This window comes from Dromiciops gliroides, chromosome 1 (assembly GCF_019393635.1).
Source record: "Dromiciops gliroides isolate mDroGli1 chromosome 1, mDroGli1.pri, whole genome shotgun sequence".
Taxonomy (NCBI): domain Eukaryota; kingdom Metazoa; phylum Chordata; class Mammalia; order Microbiotheria; family Microbiotheriidae; genus Dromiciops; species Dromiciops gliroides.
The window spans coordinates 692,660,000-692,676,779 of NC_057861.1; the positions used below are offsets into that span (position 1 = coordinate 692,660,000).

Consider the following 16,780-nt stretch of genomic DNA (forward strand, 5'->3'; position numbering starts at 1 on the left):
AATTTTTTTTTTTGGTGAGGCAATGGGGGTTAAGTGACTTGCTCAGGGTCACACAGCTAGTGTCAAGTATTTGAGGCCGGATTTGAACTTATGTCCTCCTGAATCCAGGGCCGGTGCTTTATCCACTGTGCCACCTGCTGTCCCCTTTGTCCTTCATTTTCAAAGATGACCATGCCATTGGGAGATGACATCATGACTTGCAGTGAATTGGATTTAAGTGAGGGAGTGCTGTGCAATGTTACCAAACTCACTCTCTCCTCCAGAGCCATATGGGTGCATTGGCAAAATATACATTAGGATGACTAGAGATGGCCCTAGTTGCTTTTGAGGCAATAGAGTTAAGTGACTTACCCAGGGTCATAGAACTAGTAGTGTCAAGTATCTAAGGCCAGATTTGAACTTGAGTCCTCCTGATTCCACAGCCAGTGCTCTATCCACTGAAGCACCTAGCTGCCTCCGCAGTAGTGAGAGCAATTTAATGTAGAAACCAGGAGGAGATAGCATCAAAGATGCATGTTGAGGGATTTGTTTTGGAAAGAAGAAAGGTTGCCTCTTCATCAAAGATCTCAGAGAAGATGTAAAGAAAGATGCCTGAGAGATATAATGAAATAGAGAGAGAAGATGGAGTGAACATTGTCAATATTTTTCATAATAGTTAAGAAAAGGAGGGGCAGGTAGGTGGAACAGTGGATAAAGCACCAGCCCTGGATTCAGGAGGACCTGAGTTCAAATCTGGTCTCAGACACTTGACATTTCCTAGCTGCGTGACCCTGGTCAAGTCACTTAACCCCTGCCTCACTTAAAAAAAAAGAAAGAAAAGAAAAGGACCTCAACTGAAAGGGTGAGGTGTAGTGAGAAGAGAAGAGAATATTTGGAATACTTGCTATGGAGAATGAGATATTGAATAAACTATGGAGAAATAGAATTTTGCCTTTGATGCAGTGTGGGTTTATGTGAGAATAGGTAACATAAATTTGCGGTGGGTGTAGTAAGCAAGAGGATAGGTTTATTGGTAGCAGTGGCTCTCTTAGCTCCCAGAAAAGATCTGCAGTGGGGTAAAAATGAAGTTAATAGTTGTAAAGTGAGGATAGAGAGAAATGGAAGTCAGCTGTGATTTTTAGTCCAATCTTAAATTTGGTATCTCCTTCACATTCATAGTTCAAGAGGAAGTGTGTGACAGAAATGAATAAAATGACAATGATCAAGATTCAATAATCAACTATCATTTATTTTGTACATAGTACTATGCTAGGTATCCTGGATGCAAAAAAACCTAGTATCTACCTTTAAATATTTTGCATTTTCTCTCTGCAACATCTCTTTCATTGATGATCTTCTTCCTACTTTCAAATCTATACCCCTAATCCATGTGCTTCATCACTTTACCTGTGGTATTGCAATAACTTCATATTGGTCTCCCTGCTCTCCTTTCTTCCTTCTCTAATTTATCCTTCACATATATGCCAAATGCTCATTACTTAGAAACACTTTTGATCATGTTTCTTCCCTGATGAAGAGTCTTCCATTACTTCCTATTGCCTTATGGTTAAAATATAAATTCCTAAGTTTGGCATTTAAAGTTCTTCAATTTTGGAATCTGACTTGAACATACCTTTGCAGAATTATATAACATGACTTCATCATGAGCACCTTGTGCTAGAGTGAAAATGAAAAACTTGTTATTCCCCAAACTAGGCATTTCACTTCCATGTCTTTATAAAGGCTATCCCACATGCCTGGAATATCATTTCTCTTCATTTCTGACTCTTAGAATTCCTGGCTTCCTTCAAGATTCAACTCATTTGTTTCTCTTTTGGTAAGCCATGCTGTGTCTCTTTGTATTGTTGATTTTTTCCTACTTTGATTATTTTGTATTTATCTTCATATATGCTGTATCTCCTATTAAAATATCAGTTTTGGTAGCCTTTGAATTTGAATTGTACACTATCACTTAAAAAAACACATTTGTGGTAGAGAAGAGGGGTTGGGGTCTCAGATATGAAATTTCACCATGCAGGAAACTTCCAGTGTGGAAATCTCTTCTGGTACACACTGGCAACTTGCTTGTGATAAAAGACTTGTGTCTAGTCACAAAGCTAGTATGTGCTAGAGGCCATACTTGAACACAGGTGATTCTGACTCCAAGGTAACCACTTTATCCATTATGTCACACTTCTTTGACCACAGGATCATAGGACCATATATTTAGGGGTAGAAAGAACCAGAGAAGTCATCTAGTCCAATCCCCTGATTTCATAGGTAAAGAAATTAAAACCAAAGGATACTCAGCAACTTGCCCCAAATCGCACAGCCAGTAAGAGTCAGATGGAGGATATGAACCTTGCACATATAATGGGTGATTAACAATTCATTACTGAATTCAATTAAATTGAGATGAGACCAGATATATCATGTATACATCTAGGTGTTTTTTTTCCAGTACATTCAACATTCATTTCCAAATGAACATAGTTTTAAATTCCTCAGAAATCATCAAAACTTTAACAATGAATTTACTACTGTGGGACTTTAAAAAGAAACATGCATTTCTGTTGTACTTGGAGGGGGGGAGAAGCAGAAAAATAGGCCTGATTACAAAATTTAAAATCAGAGCCGAAGAATAATGTCTATAACATAACATTTTATACTTTAGCACTGATTACTAGAAGCATTGATGCCTGAGTGGCCATTGACTTAATTATAATATTATAAATTCATAAGCAGACCCTTTCACAAAAGACATTGGAGCATGCCCTAAGGAAAATGGTACTGAACAGAAGACTGCTTATTCTGGAATGTCTCAGTAGAGAAGCCATTAATTTGTGAATATAAGGCTCAATTTGCAATTATTTTCTGTCTTTCTTGATGAAGGTGACTTCCTTGAGACTCTTCTATCTTCTTAACGTGTCTCCATCCAGTAATTTTAATAATGCATTTCAAAGAAGAAAGGAGCTTGAGTCTTTCAGCTTCTGCACTGGTAATCAAGTCCATAATGATCTACTGGCTTAGCAACATCTTTGTATGAAACCGTATAGATGAACAATCAAGAGCAGAATGGCTCCTAATGGATGGAATGTGCTTTACATTTAATCATTTATGAATGTATAATACCTTAGAGGGGAAAAAAATCTCATTTGTTTTGAAACTTAAGTTTAAAATACATTGCCTAAAGCACAGTTTAAGCCTAAATGCTTCTCATTCTTCTGCATGCTGTTTAATGCTAAGTTATTATGGTTGTTTTTGTGCAATGTCCTAGAATTGAATCATTGCACTGAAGTTTTGTACTTGAACTAGATGGACAAAGGAAGAAATATAGAAAGAGAAGAGGGAGAAGGCCAAGGGCAGATCCTTGAGAAATAAACACATTCTTTGGAATGTTATTTATTTATTTTGGAGGGGAGATAAAATGTCGGTAGACCCAGAAAGAACCAAAGAAATGTGCTAGTATCCCATTGAAAGGGGTGGAGAAGGGAATAGGTGGAAAGTTGAGGAATGAGGGGGAGAACCATTCATTCATTTGAGGATCTTGGAATTTTTTTTTTAAAGGAGAGGGAATTCCTGCAGTTGGATGGATTGAAAAGGTCAAGTAAAGATTTAAATTTTGTTTCGTTTTATCTTACAACTAGAAAGAACTAAGTTTTGGACAAGATATGAAATTTTAAAAGACCAAGAATGTCTCCAGCTCATTTTCTTGTAGGAGGAGGATGAAAAATTATAGCAATGATTCTTATAGTATGAAAAATGCTAGACTGGTTGGTATCTGCATTGCTGGAAAGTGTCTCCACAGAGGAGATCATAGATCCCTTGAAGCAAATCCAAATACTAGGGAGAACTTACACATGTTTGAAGGGAAAACAGAACTGCTCATCAAGAAAGGGAAAAGATGTTTGATTGATGTAGATACTTCAGAGAGCAAGGTGTCAGAGGAAACAGAAGGGAAAGAAATCCAGGGAACAGGTGAAAATGTTAGATATTTCTGTTATTGTGTGACATAAATACTGAGTTTAGTAAGGATTACTGGCTTATGATTTTAAAAGTCCAATATGTAGTATTTTAAAATATTGCACAAATGGGTAATATAAGGGTAATATACGTCTCTTCCAATTTATTGACTTCTTTTTGCTTCATGCAAGCATGCCCATAAGTTCCCTCCATTCATGATTAGAAAAATCTCACTTCATTTTCCCATCTATAGTATCATTTTATATCTCCCGTTCCTTTTGTAGCTAAATTCCCTGAGGAAGTCATTTGTCCTCAGCAACTCTAATTCTTTTTCTCTCACTCTCTGCTAAGTACATTGTAATCTGTGATCCAATCCATCACTCAATTAATAATGACCTCTGCAAAATTTACAATTATAAGGAATTATATGAAAGAAACACAATCAAGATGGTGAAGTACAAGCTGGGCCCCAGCTGAACTTTCCTAACATTCTCCTCAAAAACTTAAAAATAATGACTCAAATAAAATTTTGGAGCTGCAGAGCGAACATAAGGTGAGAAGGAGACATTTCTCTAGCTTAAGACAACTGAAAATGAGGGCAGCTAGATGGCGCAGTGGATAGGGCACTGGCCCTTGAGTCAGGACTACCTGGGTTCAAATCCGGCCTCAGACACTTAACACTTACTAGCTGTGTGACCCTGGGCAAATCACTTAACCTCAATTGCCTCACTAAAAAAAAAAAAAAAAGTTAAAAAAAAAAGACAACTGAAAATGTTTCAAGGGGAGCTCTGTAACAGTGAGCTGGGTGAGGTGTGGATAATGAGCAGTATCCCTTGAACATAGCCACAGTAGCAACAGAAGAAGCAGATTTGAGAGTTCTCATTGCAGAGACTTGAAGGGGGTTGGACAACTGGACAGAAAGATATTTCAAGGATCTTTTGCTGGCACTAGGTATAGGTGGTACAACTGGCAACTCTATTGTCTATAAGCAGTTCTGGATTCCAGTTGAAGGATGGAGAGGAGCACTTGTGATCAGTCACTAGGGAGAATATACTGTGGTAGCCAAGAGAAGTGCCCATCCTGGGTAAAAACCAGAATGTAGAAAAGGAGAGCAGTGATTAGACTTCCATTTGGGAAATACTGAAAACTTGCAGGCCACCAGAACTAAATAAAAATAGGAGTATGAAAAAAGTATTAAGCATGGCCCAGAGCCTCCCTAAGCCTAGGTGAGCAGAGCCCAACTATAGTTTAAAGTGAAGAAACAGGCTATAAACCCTTAAAAAACCTAAACTCATTTATCAGTGACTTTAGTCAGTTTTCCCCCCAAACTGGGGGGACAGATTAAAACCCACATTTAGAATTTTAAATTATACATGAGTAAACAACAACAAAAATAGCTTGACTATAAAAAGTTACTATCGGGATAGAAAAGACCAAGGTATCGATTTAGAAAAAAAAAAAAAAAAAACAATGTAAAAACTGATACAAGTAAAGCCTTAAAGAAAAATGTTAATTGGACCCAAACCTAGCAAAAATTCCTAATATAGGTAAAGAAAAGAATTCCTTAAAAAAGAATTGACCAAATGGTAAATGAGGCAAAAAAATATGAAATTAACATTTTTCTTTAAGGCTTTACTTGTATCAGTTTTTACATTGTTTTCTAGTTACTTGGACCTCCAAATTTGGTTTCATCCTTACCTCCTCACTCTCACTGACCCTACATATTTAATCCAATGAATTTTTTTTCCTTTGCAACATTTCACATATCACTCCCTTTCCATTCAAACAGTCACAATGCTAATGCAGGTCATCATTACCTTTGATCAATACTATTGCAAAAGTCTTCTTTTTTTTCTTTGTTTTGTTTTGTTTCATTTTTTTTCCAGGGCAATGAGGGTTAAGTGACTTGCCCAAGGTTACACAGCTAGTAAGTGTAAAGTGTCTGAGGCTGGATTTGAACTCAGGTCCTCCTGAGTCCAGGGCTGGTGCTTTATCTACTGTGCCACCTAGCTGCCCCTGCAATAGTTTTCTAACCAGTCTTTCCACATCTCCCATTTCATCCTTCACTCAGCTGCCAAAATGACTGGTTTTAAAATAGGTCCAAGCATCCCAAACACTCTTCATGATCAAGATGCTCTGATGACTCCCTATACTAGATATTCATCATATATGGAAGGCTCTTCCCACTTATGTCTACCTCTTAATTGCCTTGGCTTTCATCAAGGTTCATCTCAAATCCTATTTTCTTTAGGAATCCTTTCCTTTCAATACCCTCAACACAACTGCTAATACCTTCTTCTTTATGAATAGTGCTATGCTATATATGATTAGTATGTCCTTCGTCGCAATCAGTCTTGCTCATTACAATTTAAACATCATTTATGACAGTTTTTGATAGTGCTTTGCTTTTCTTTGTAGTCCAAATACTTAGCACAGCATCTGTCATAAAAGTGAATAAGAAATGCCTTTAAAGATGTGCAAGACACTCTCCTTGCTGAAAACTTGTGAAGTAGACAGTGCAAGTATTATCATACTAGCAAATCTTGAAGTCTCAGAAGCAATAAGTGAGAGAAGGAAAGGGAATTGGATGAGCATTTTCGTAGGTTCTACTGTGTGCAAGGGAGCATATGGAGTGTTAAGACAGAACTGGAACCTCAGGTGTGAGAGCTTGCCAAGTCCTTTTCATGGCTACTCATCCACCTTTGATGTACATCTTCACTCAACTTTCACCTGTAGCTGGAAGAAGTTATATCATATTCAGTGGCAACATCCCAGAAAACCATCTCTGCAGATAGGATAAAAAAAAGTTTGAGGGTCATGTCAGAAATTTAGCTCAGGTTACATCTTCAGTGATGATCATTATTGAGATGGGCTTATAAGTATTTGCTGCATCTTTGGCCTGGGCAAGGTAGAGAGACTTAATCTCAAAAATGTTCTGAAATGTTACCTTAAGGCCTCTAGTAGGTAGAGGGTGGGGAATTGAAAGAGAAAGAGACAGAAGTATAGAAAGAGACAGTTTCAGAAAGATATAGAGACAGAGACATAGAAATAGAAAGACAGAGACACACAAAGATGGGAGAGACAGAGACAGACAGAGACAGAGAGATAGAGAAACAGGGAAACAAGAGAGAGAGCTATCATTTCTGGAGAAGACCAGCTGAGTTAAGCAGAATATAAAATACAAAGCAGGTAAAGAAACCCTAACTAAAATGGAAATCAATGTCACTATAAGGGAAACAGGAAATATAAAGAAAATGGAAAAGAAGAGACTCTTAAAGGAACCATGATATAAGTCAAAACAACATTGATTTGGTATCAGAAAACCAGTTCACTCCATTCTCCATTCACTGCTCTGCTTGGTTCCAACTCCACTGAACATTTCCTTCTCAGGATAACCTGATAATGTCTAATCTCACCATCATGCTACTAATTCAGTTATAGATACTTCCCACCTCCCTCAGCCTCCTTTCCCCATATATATCAGAAATTGGACTTCCAGATCACTCAACTTTCCTTTTGTGACTCTGCTTGGTTTCAATACCATAGAACTCTCATCTTTCAAGTTTTCTTTAGTGTATTATCTTTCCCATTGGCTTGTAAACTCCTTGAGAGCAGGGAGTGTCTTTTTCTTATTTGCAGTCCCAGTGTTTAGTACAATGCCTGGCACACAGTAGGTACTTAATGTTGTTTTTTGTTTGTTTGTTTTTAATTGAATTGAATTGAAACTGGAATCCTAGATTAGTCATTTACCCCAAATATGATCTTGGGCAGATCTATTTAAAGCTTTGGTCCTCTTCTAAAAAATGAAGGAGTTGGAATAGAGTTTCTCTAAGAACACTTCCAGTGCTAAATCTATAATTCTCTGACAGTGGAAGCATATAACATTTTACATTACTGAACAAAGACAGGGTTTGAATAATACCAGATATACCTTTATATAAGCATGGTTTATAAACTTTAATAGTAAAGGGCACAAGTTGAGTTCTAAAGTAATGTATTTTTTGCTTCCCAAATGTTCTCATTTTTATCCTTCTGGTATTTGAGTTTAAATAACAACTAAATAAATTCATGAAAGATGGACAAAAAAGAAGCACTACATCCATTAGTTCTTAAAACTTGGGAGCATATCTACAGCTGACAGAATGTTCAAGTATATTCATCAAGCACATTGACCTTCCAAAAGAGTATTTGGGTTTGTGGTTTAGATTGTCATGAAAATTAATCCAGGGATTGCATAAACATACTGTGTACCATGTTTTCTCAATGGGATATGGGCATATTTGACAATTGTTGCTTTATCAGATTTCTGAACTTTTCCAAGCTCTTTCATAAAATTTTCCATGCGCCCCCCCCAAAAAAAATAGAGACATTATCAGACCCATATGAAAAATTTTAATCTATTTTAAGAATAAATAATTTTTAAATCTTTATGTCCTTTAAAAGCGCTTTCAAAGAAAGGGAATATATAATTTCAACAAATTCATGCTATACAGAACACTCCTCTGAGTTGTGGAGCCATGAGAGAAGATAATCTAATTTCCCTCTACTACCTCCTGGTGGGAAGATGGAAGCTATATTTGCTTTCCCTAATAGTAGCAGAAGCAACAGCAGCAACAATAGTAATAGTAGCAATAGTGGTATCCATAATCATAGTGGTAATACTCATAATCATATTTCGTAATTTTCATCATAGTCAGAGGAGGAGGAGGAGGAAAAGAAAGAAGAGGAGGAGAAAGAGAACATGGAGAATGGGGATGATAATTAGGCGGAGGTGAAGGAGTATTAATGGTAATAACAGTGTATAAGAATGTCAAAATGGCTTTGTTAATTTGATAATTTTAAAAACATGTATATCTGAACAAATACAACATTCCATAACTTTTTTTTTTGTGGGGCAATGGGGGAAAAGTGACTTGTCCAGGGTCACACAGCTAATAAGTGTCAAGTATCTGAGGCCAGATTTGAACTCAGGTCCTCCTGAATCTAGGGCCACTGCTTTATCCACTCTGCTACGTAGCTGCCCCCATCACTTGTTCTTAATAGAATGTCAAATTGATTAGTCCAACTTAACATGAAATTATCAAAAGAGTAACAAAAGTCTGGCTCGGAAGAAAAAAAAAATCCAGTCAGCATTTTGTTTTATCTTAATCTATGCTTTTAAATCATAGGGAAGTTAAATAAGTTAATGCCCATTCCCTTGAGTCTGAAATTAGTTAGGTTTGTTATCTCAAAGAAATACAAAGCTAAGTAAAACCATTTTTGAATTCAGTGAGATGTGTTATGGGGCATTTCCCTCAAATTCATTTTTTTCTAGATATAAAATCCAGACATTTCTCATTATCGGGCCATATCCTTTTATTTTTATCATCTTGACCACAATGAATTTTTATTATCTTCCTAAAGAGGAAAAGGTATATTTTCCCCACTGAATAGTGGATTTCATGAAACACAAAAATAAAATGCACTTTTGATACTAAGAAAAAGAAAAGTTTTATTTTTCATACTTCGTTAGAAGAATTAAAACACAATGAATATTGTACTGCAGGAGTGGAGGTATGTGATAAAGAAATTTATCTACGTTTAAGACTTAATACATATGTTCCTACTTTTTTTTGTTTGTTTTTGTCTTGTTTTGTGGGGCAATGAGGGTTAAGTGTCTTGCCCAGCATCACACAACTAGTAAATGTCAAATGTCTGAAATCAGATTTAAACTCAGCTCCTCCTGAATCCAGGGCTGGTACTTTATCTACGGCACCACCTAGCTGCCCATGTTCCGGCTTTTAATACATATGTTCCTAGCATGAAGATATTATACACAAAACATCAGTGTGGTCTTCATATTTAGAACGCCTTAGTATTTTTCCCTTTTCCTTTTTTTTCCATTTTCAAAAGAATGACCAAGTATTTATTGAGTTACCTTCTCTTATCTTTTTCATATAGTAGGTAATCTAGAATATATAGGAGAATATATAGCATGGATCCTGACTTCAAGGTGTTTGTAAATAATTGGGAAGGCAATATTCACATGAAAGAGGAAGATGATTAATTGTGTAATGTAGAGTGTATGTGTTGTCAGATTATGGTGACTGGGAATAGTCAGAGGCTTCAGAAAGAAGAGAAGCCTTCATGGGATTCTTAAGCATATAAAATGAAATGGGAAGAGAAGGAATGCTTGAAGAAGCAATACCAGGACCAAAAGTTTGGAAGTACAGATTAATGTTGCATATTCAGAAAATTTTTAAAAAATGGTTTGCCCTGACTGGTGGGAAATCCATATTATGGAGAAGTGGAATACAAATTTGCTTGGCTCATTGAATAAGAGAGATAGGATCAATTATAGTGAATTCAAAAGCAAAGCATCATATTTTAAGATATAATAACAAAATCCATGAGAATTCATTGTGAATCATATACTTCTCACATCATAATTATTATTCTTTCCAATATTAGATTAAAAACTTCATTAAAATAAGATATTTCTATTTAGAATCTTATCCACAGAATTTACTTAATAAATGGCCTTTGATTAATAGAAGATGAAACTTGAGTATATAATTCAAGGTTTATATCCTAGAAAATGACTCCAGTGGAGAAAGGCAAATGGCAAAAGAGATGTCTAGTAATTTAGAGGGGATAAGATCCCCAAAAGGAACAAGAATAAAACCTTTGACCTCTGATATCTATATACAAATCCAAAAATAATGGGTAATAATAATGTAAAACTAAGAATCTTAATGCAAATATGTAAATTTGACCTCAGGTATCATTGAGACATTGTACAATAGGACCTAGAAGTATAATACTTTAATCAGTTTATCAAAAATTTCTTATGTTCTTACTATATGCAAAGTATTCTTGATTCAAAGAAAAAGCACATCATTCTCTGCCCTCAAGGAGATTACCTTGGACTGTGGTATATGATATATTTAAGTGACAACAAAATATATTAATAATAATGAACAATAATTCTAAGAGGAAGATCATTCTAATGCCTAGGACATTGGAGGGAAACCTTATGGAGGACTTATTATTTGAAGGATTTTGAAATGCTTTGAAGGACTGAGGGTGAGGTAAGAAAAGGATGAATTCTATTAATGAGGAACCTGGTATGCAAAGTTATAGAGGAAAAAGAGGTCAGTGTCCTGTACATGGAATAACTACTGATTCATTTTGATTGATAGTGATAGTGAGCATGTGCTTTGAAACAAGTCTAAAAATATAGAAGCTCAGAATATTGCAGGTTTTAAATTCCAGACTGAAGATTTGTATTTTATCATTAAGACTTCATGACTCTCAACTAATCATGTTCATTTGGGTTCCCCAGGATAGACTGAATTAGGATCTCAGCCTTTGACAATTAATTAGATAACAAAGATTATTGCTACCAGAAAGCATATTTGCTATAGTTTTTGGCCTCACAAATATTGCTGAATATTTGGGCCTGAGATAGGGGCTTCCCAGAGAAAGTTGGGGATGGGACTAGTTCCTAACACTACCTTTTGCTCCAATGAACAGTTAGAGGGAGGAACTTAACCACTACTAGAAATAACACTACCACCAAATCACAAGAATATATGTCAGCAGAAGGAACACTAGGTTATGGAAATTTATTGGGTCTTTTTAGCCACAACGGTGATTGCAGAGCTGTTGGCTAAGTTCAACAATGGATTTTGCCATATAGTATCTAATAGGAAAGAGCTGCAAAAAAAAACCAACCTACCTACCTACCTACCTACCTACCTACCTACCTACCTACCTACCTACCTACCTACCTACCTACCTTCCTTCCTTCCTTCCTTCCTTCCTTCCTTCCTTCCTTCCTTCCTTCCTTCCTTCCCTCCCTCCCTCCCTCCTTCCTTCCCTCCTTCCCTCCCTCCCTCCCTCCTTCCTTCCTTCCTTCCCTCCTTCCTTCCCTCCTTCCTTCCCTCCTTCCTTCCCTCCTTCCTTCCCTCCCTCCTTCCCTCCCTCCTTCCCTCCTTCCCTCCCTCCCTCCTTCCCTCCCTCCTTCCCTCCTTCCCTCCTTCCTTCCTTTCTTCTTTTTATTTCTTTATCAATTTATTAGTTCATTTATTTATTAATGTAATAATTTATGTGTACATAGTTTTGTATTTTTTTCTTGTTTAAACCTTCACATATATTTTTTGTTTGGGGGGGAAAGTCTTTTCTTATTGAAATCTTTTAGTACACTACAGAGGGCTATAATGACTGGGAAGGATTCTTTGGCAGGTTAAAATTTTAAGAAAGAAAAATGACTTAATTCAGCATCTCCACAATTTGATAAGTGTTCTCCAGGAATTTGAGGTCATTAAATTATCCACTATGGTAGAAATTAATACATCTGAACTCAAATAAATCTACCAATGTATTATGCAAAATGATGCACGTAGCTGAAGTTCTTCAGGGGGAAAAATTAAATGTGATTGCTCTCAGGAAAAAAAAAAGAAAACCAAAAGATTCAGTTTTATTTCTAATAAAGCAGGCTATTGAAACCTGAAAAGTAACAACAGTATTTTTTGAAAACCTTTTTTCCACTCTGTGATAACAATGATGCTCTGTGTGAGCATCATCAGCCTTAGAATAACCTGAGCCTACCAAGCCATTAGCTCAGTATGAATTCCTCATTTACATGATAGCACTTCAAGTATGTGAATATAGTTTTTATTTCCACCCAGTAGAAAAAATGTATCTTAGCTAAAACATTTTATTTTCCTCAATGCCTAGAGTTGTGCTAACAGAGATCAGGTGATTAATAAGTATTTGTGGAATTGAATTAAATTAAATTGCATTACCTCATTATTTGCTTTTGGGGAGATGAATTGCTGGTAATTTATATCCACTTTAATTGGTACAACATAGAAATAAACAGGAATCCAGATGTGGTCTGACCAGGGCAGTGCAGAGTAGAACAATCAGTTGCATGACGAATCTTATGGCCTGCCAGAAGCAAATACTATTGGATAACCAAGCCCAAGATGTAAAATGCGTTGCATATAGGGTTGGGAGCAGAGTAGTTAGAGTGAGGGAGGATTTTAGCCAAGTTCTCCCAACAAATACCTCCAAACAACTTTAAAATAATTTATTAACTTGAATTCTGAAGTGCAAAAGAACAAAAGGTTGGGTACATTTTTCTAGCCTAGGACAACTTAGAAGGTTTGAAGAAGAGTTCTATGGCATTAGAGTGGGGACTGACAGGGTATACAACCCAGGAGACATCAGCTATAGACTTTGGAGAAGGTGGCAGCACCAGTATGACAAGAAGAAGTACCAGGAGATCTCACCACTCAGATAAGGTAAAGAAATTAGATAACTAGTCAGAAAGAGGTTATAGGAGATCCCTGTATAGGCACTGGGCAAAGGACTGGTGTTATTTATCAACTTCATTGGCTAATGTGACAGAAAAGGAAAATGACAAATGATGATGAAGATGTGGAAAACCAATACATTATTCTTTGAGTTGTGAATTGATCTAACCATTCTGGAGAACAGCTTAGAACTACATACAAAGGATTGCAAAACTCTGCATACCCTTTGACCCAGCAAGTGCTACTCAAATAGTGTTAAAGAGATCAAAGAAAAGTGGAAAATAAGTACTTAAAGGACTTAATTGTTTACAAATATTTATTTCAGCTTTTTTGTGATCTTGTTATGAAACGTTTCACTATCAGTCTTCCCTCATCTCTTCTACTTCACTATCAGTTCCTCACTACTAATTCAAACAAACTAGCAGCCAAGTGGAATGAAGTGATGTGACAATACATTGTGTATTGAACATGTGAAGTGTAGTTCAAATTCATGTTGTTCCTGGTGTTTTGTAATCACCAAAACATCAGTATTTTGTAATGTATCATGGGAGAACATATTTTCCTTCATTGCTATGGCACCAAGTGTAACAAATTATTTTAATATTTTCAAATTCAGTTGGTGATTATTTTTTCCATTTTTCATAAACATATCAGTATGAAGTTTCCTTTTTAAAAAGGAAATTAGGTATTTTTTTTTCTAAACACACACACACATGCACTTAATTTAGGTATTGATTTTATATATACCTTGAGGGATTTGGAAGACCAGATAAAGCCTCATGAATTTAAGTAAACATTTTGATAGCAAAGGATTGACCTGTTCTGTCTTAAGAGTATTGCATTGGGGATTAAGAATTACTTAGGAAGTAATAAACCAGGTTACTGATACTTATGTTAGATTCCATAGAGCATAAAACTAGTTGAGGAAGATGGAGAACAAATGCATAATGTTGCCTTTTCAAAATACATAAGATTCCCAAAAAAACCCTAGACTAACAGACTCAATTTTCATTTGAGTTATTGTGCAAATTTCACATTTTATTATTGTGCTCCTTTCTTCCCACCCACACAACTTCTAAGCAATGAAATTCTAACTAATCTTCTTAGAACAGCTTCCTCTGCAACACTAGGCTAAAGCTTAAACTAAAAGGGATTACAATCCAATTCAGCTTTCTCAATTCAAAATGGTATCTTTAAAAAATATATAAAAGTATTTTATTATTTTCCAGTTACATGTAGAATTAGTTTTCAACATTTTTTATATAAGATTTCCAATTTCAAATTTTTCTCCCTCCCTACCCTCCTTCCCCCCTCCACTAGACAGCAAGTAATCTGATATAGGTTATATATACATAATAATATTAAACATATTTCTGCATTATTCATGTTATATGAATGTAATGGAATTCTATTGTGCTGTAAGAAACGATGAGCAGGAGGAGTTCAGAGAAACCTGGAAGGAATTGCATGAACTAATGATGAGTGAGATCTGTAGAGCCAGAAGAACATTATACACAGTATAATCAACATTATGTGTTGATCAACTGTGATAGACTAGATTCTTCTCACCAATTCAGCGGTACAAGAAAGTTCCAAAGGACTCATGAGGGTGTGGGGACCAATTTTTAATTGGGGAGTGCTAGCTAAGCGTCTTGCCGCAATATTGGGGCAAGGAAGGAAACCGGCAGCCTCCCTCAAAACAGAACAAGATTTATTTTAAGAAGAATGAACTAAAAAACACACACACACACACAAACAGGATCAGTAGGATCAAGGGAAATGAAATAAAAAAGGCAGAAAGGGAAATTATAATACCTGAAAAATACCACCGCCCAGGAATCAGCTGAAAATACACAGCAGAAAGCCTGTCGCTTTCCAGCTTCTACCTAGAATGCCCAATTCTCCTCCCTCAAACCTAGAAACACCCCACACAGTCCCAGCCAATGGGATGGCCACTCTGACAGTCACATGACTGCCCTCACTAGGCTTCCAAGCATTATAATTTTGCCAGGCCCATGTACGCTTCAGTGAGTGGTGATCTGAGGTTCCAGAGCCCTGGCAACAGCTACAACCAGTGGGTGGAGCACCACGCAGTCTGCGGATCCCCAGGCCAGTGAGTGCCGAGGCATAAAAACCTCAAATAATGATTAATTCTTTACAATGGAAAAGGCTCTCCAAATCAAAATGGTATCTTGAAGGCATTTCCTCAACTTATCAGCTGGCAAAATTTTCAGGAGGCACTCCATTTTGGTCTCCTTACTATTTATTTAGTTTTTCCTCTTTTCCTGATCAGCAATCATATATTTATTGAAACCTTCATATGTGCCAAGCACTGTGCTCAGTTTTATGATGGGTATAAAAGAAATATATCGATGTTTAAATAATAGAAACTGACTCTTATAATGGAGCATGTCACTTTTTGTGGAGACAAAAGAAAATGTAAAATCCTTACTGAACACAAGACACTAGATTATTAATAGAAAATATAATGATTGCTGTAGGGATTCTAAAAGATTTGTTGGTAACTCAAGCATTACACCAAACTGGAGCCATTTAAAAACAATTTTTTTTTTCAGTACCAAGTCACTTTATTGGGATTTAAATGGTGGTAGTTTTTTGGTACAGATTATGACCCAAATATGCATGCATTGAAAGACAGGAGGAGTGGTGCCCACAGTTCCCAGGTGTGCCTTAGCTCTCTTTGTCACTGTCTCCAAGGCTGTGCTTGTCAAAAAAGATATCCTGCTATGACAAAATCAGGGGGCCCCATTTTGCACAGGTGGGTTACATGATCACCCAGTTGTTTGATGGGCTTTACCTGTTTGTCCAGGTAGTGGGTTTCGGTGAAATCACATAAATTGGGGTTGTTTTTGTCAGTGGCCAACTGCTGCAGTTCCAGTAATGACTGATTGACATTTTTTTTCCAAGCTCAGAGCACACTCCATTGTGTTCAGTCTGCTCTCCCAGTCATCAAGGTCTGATTTCTTGATGTCCTGCAGGAAGATGCAGCCGACACATTGGTTCTGCAGTTTCATCAGCTTCTCAGCATGCTCCTGCTCCTCGTGGGACTGGTGCAGGAAATACTTGGCCAAGTTCTTCAGGGCCACGTCATCTTGGTCAAAGTAGTAAGACATAGACAGGTAGATGTAGGAGGCATAGAGCTCCAGGTTCATCTGCTGGTTAATGGTGGCCACAGAGTCCTGGTGCTAGTTCTGTGGCACCTGAGAGGAAGAGGAGGTCATCATGGCTGGGGCAGAGATAGTGGAGGTGGCTTAGATGAGGAGGCAAAAGGAGGAGGCGGCTGCAGCTGAGGCTGGAGTGGCAGTGACGGTTGCTGCTCTAAGGGTAGAACAGAGAAGTGTTGGTTAGTGGAGGTGAAGGTGGAGAGGTGGCTTAGTGCGGCTCAGGATGGGAATCAAGCAGAGGGTTCCATTCAAGCATTGTTGAAGCAGGAAACTACAGCGATGCCCCTTCCCTGCACTTCTGGCCAGCATATCAAAAGTTTGTAGGGTGCTAATAGCAGCCATTTCAAAGCA

The 16,780-nt window shown here is 37.0% G+C and overlaps 1 pseudogene; it reads right to left on the minus strand.

Annotated features, from left to right (window-relative positions):
* Positions 1 to 15,935: 15,935 nt before the first annotated feature.
* Positions 15,936 to 16,498, minus strand: LOC122736885 (annotated as a pseudogene).
* Between the last annotated feature and the right edge of the window lie 282 nt (positions 16,499 to 16,780).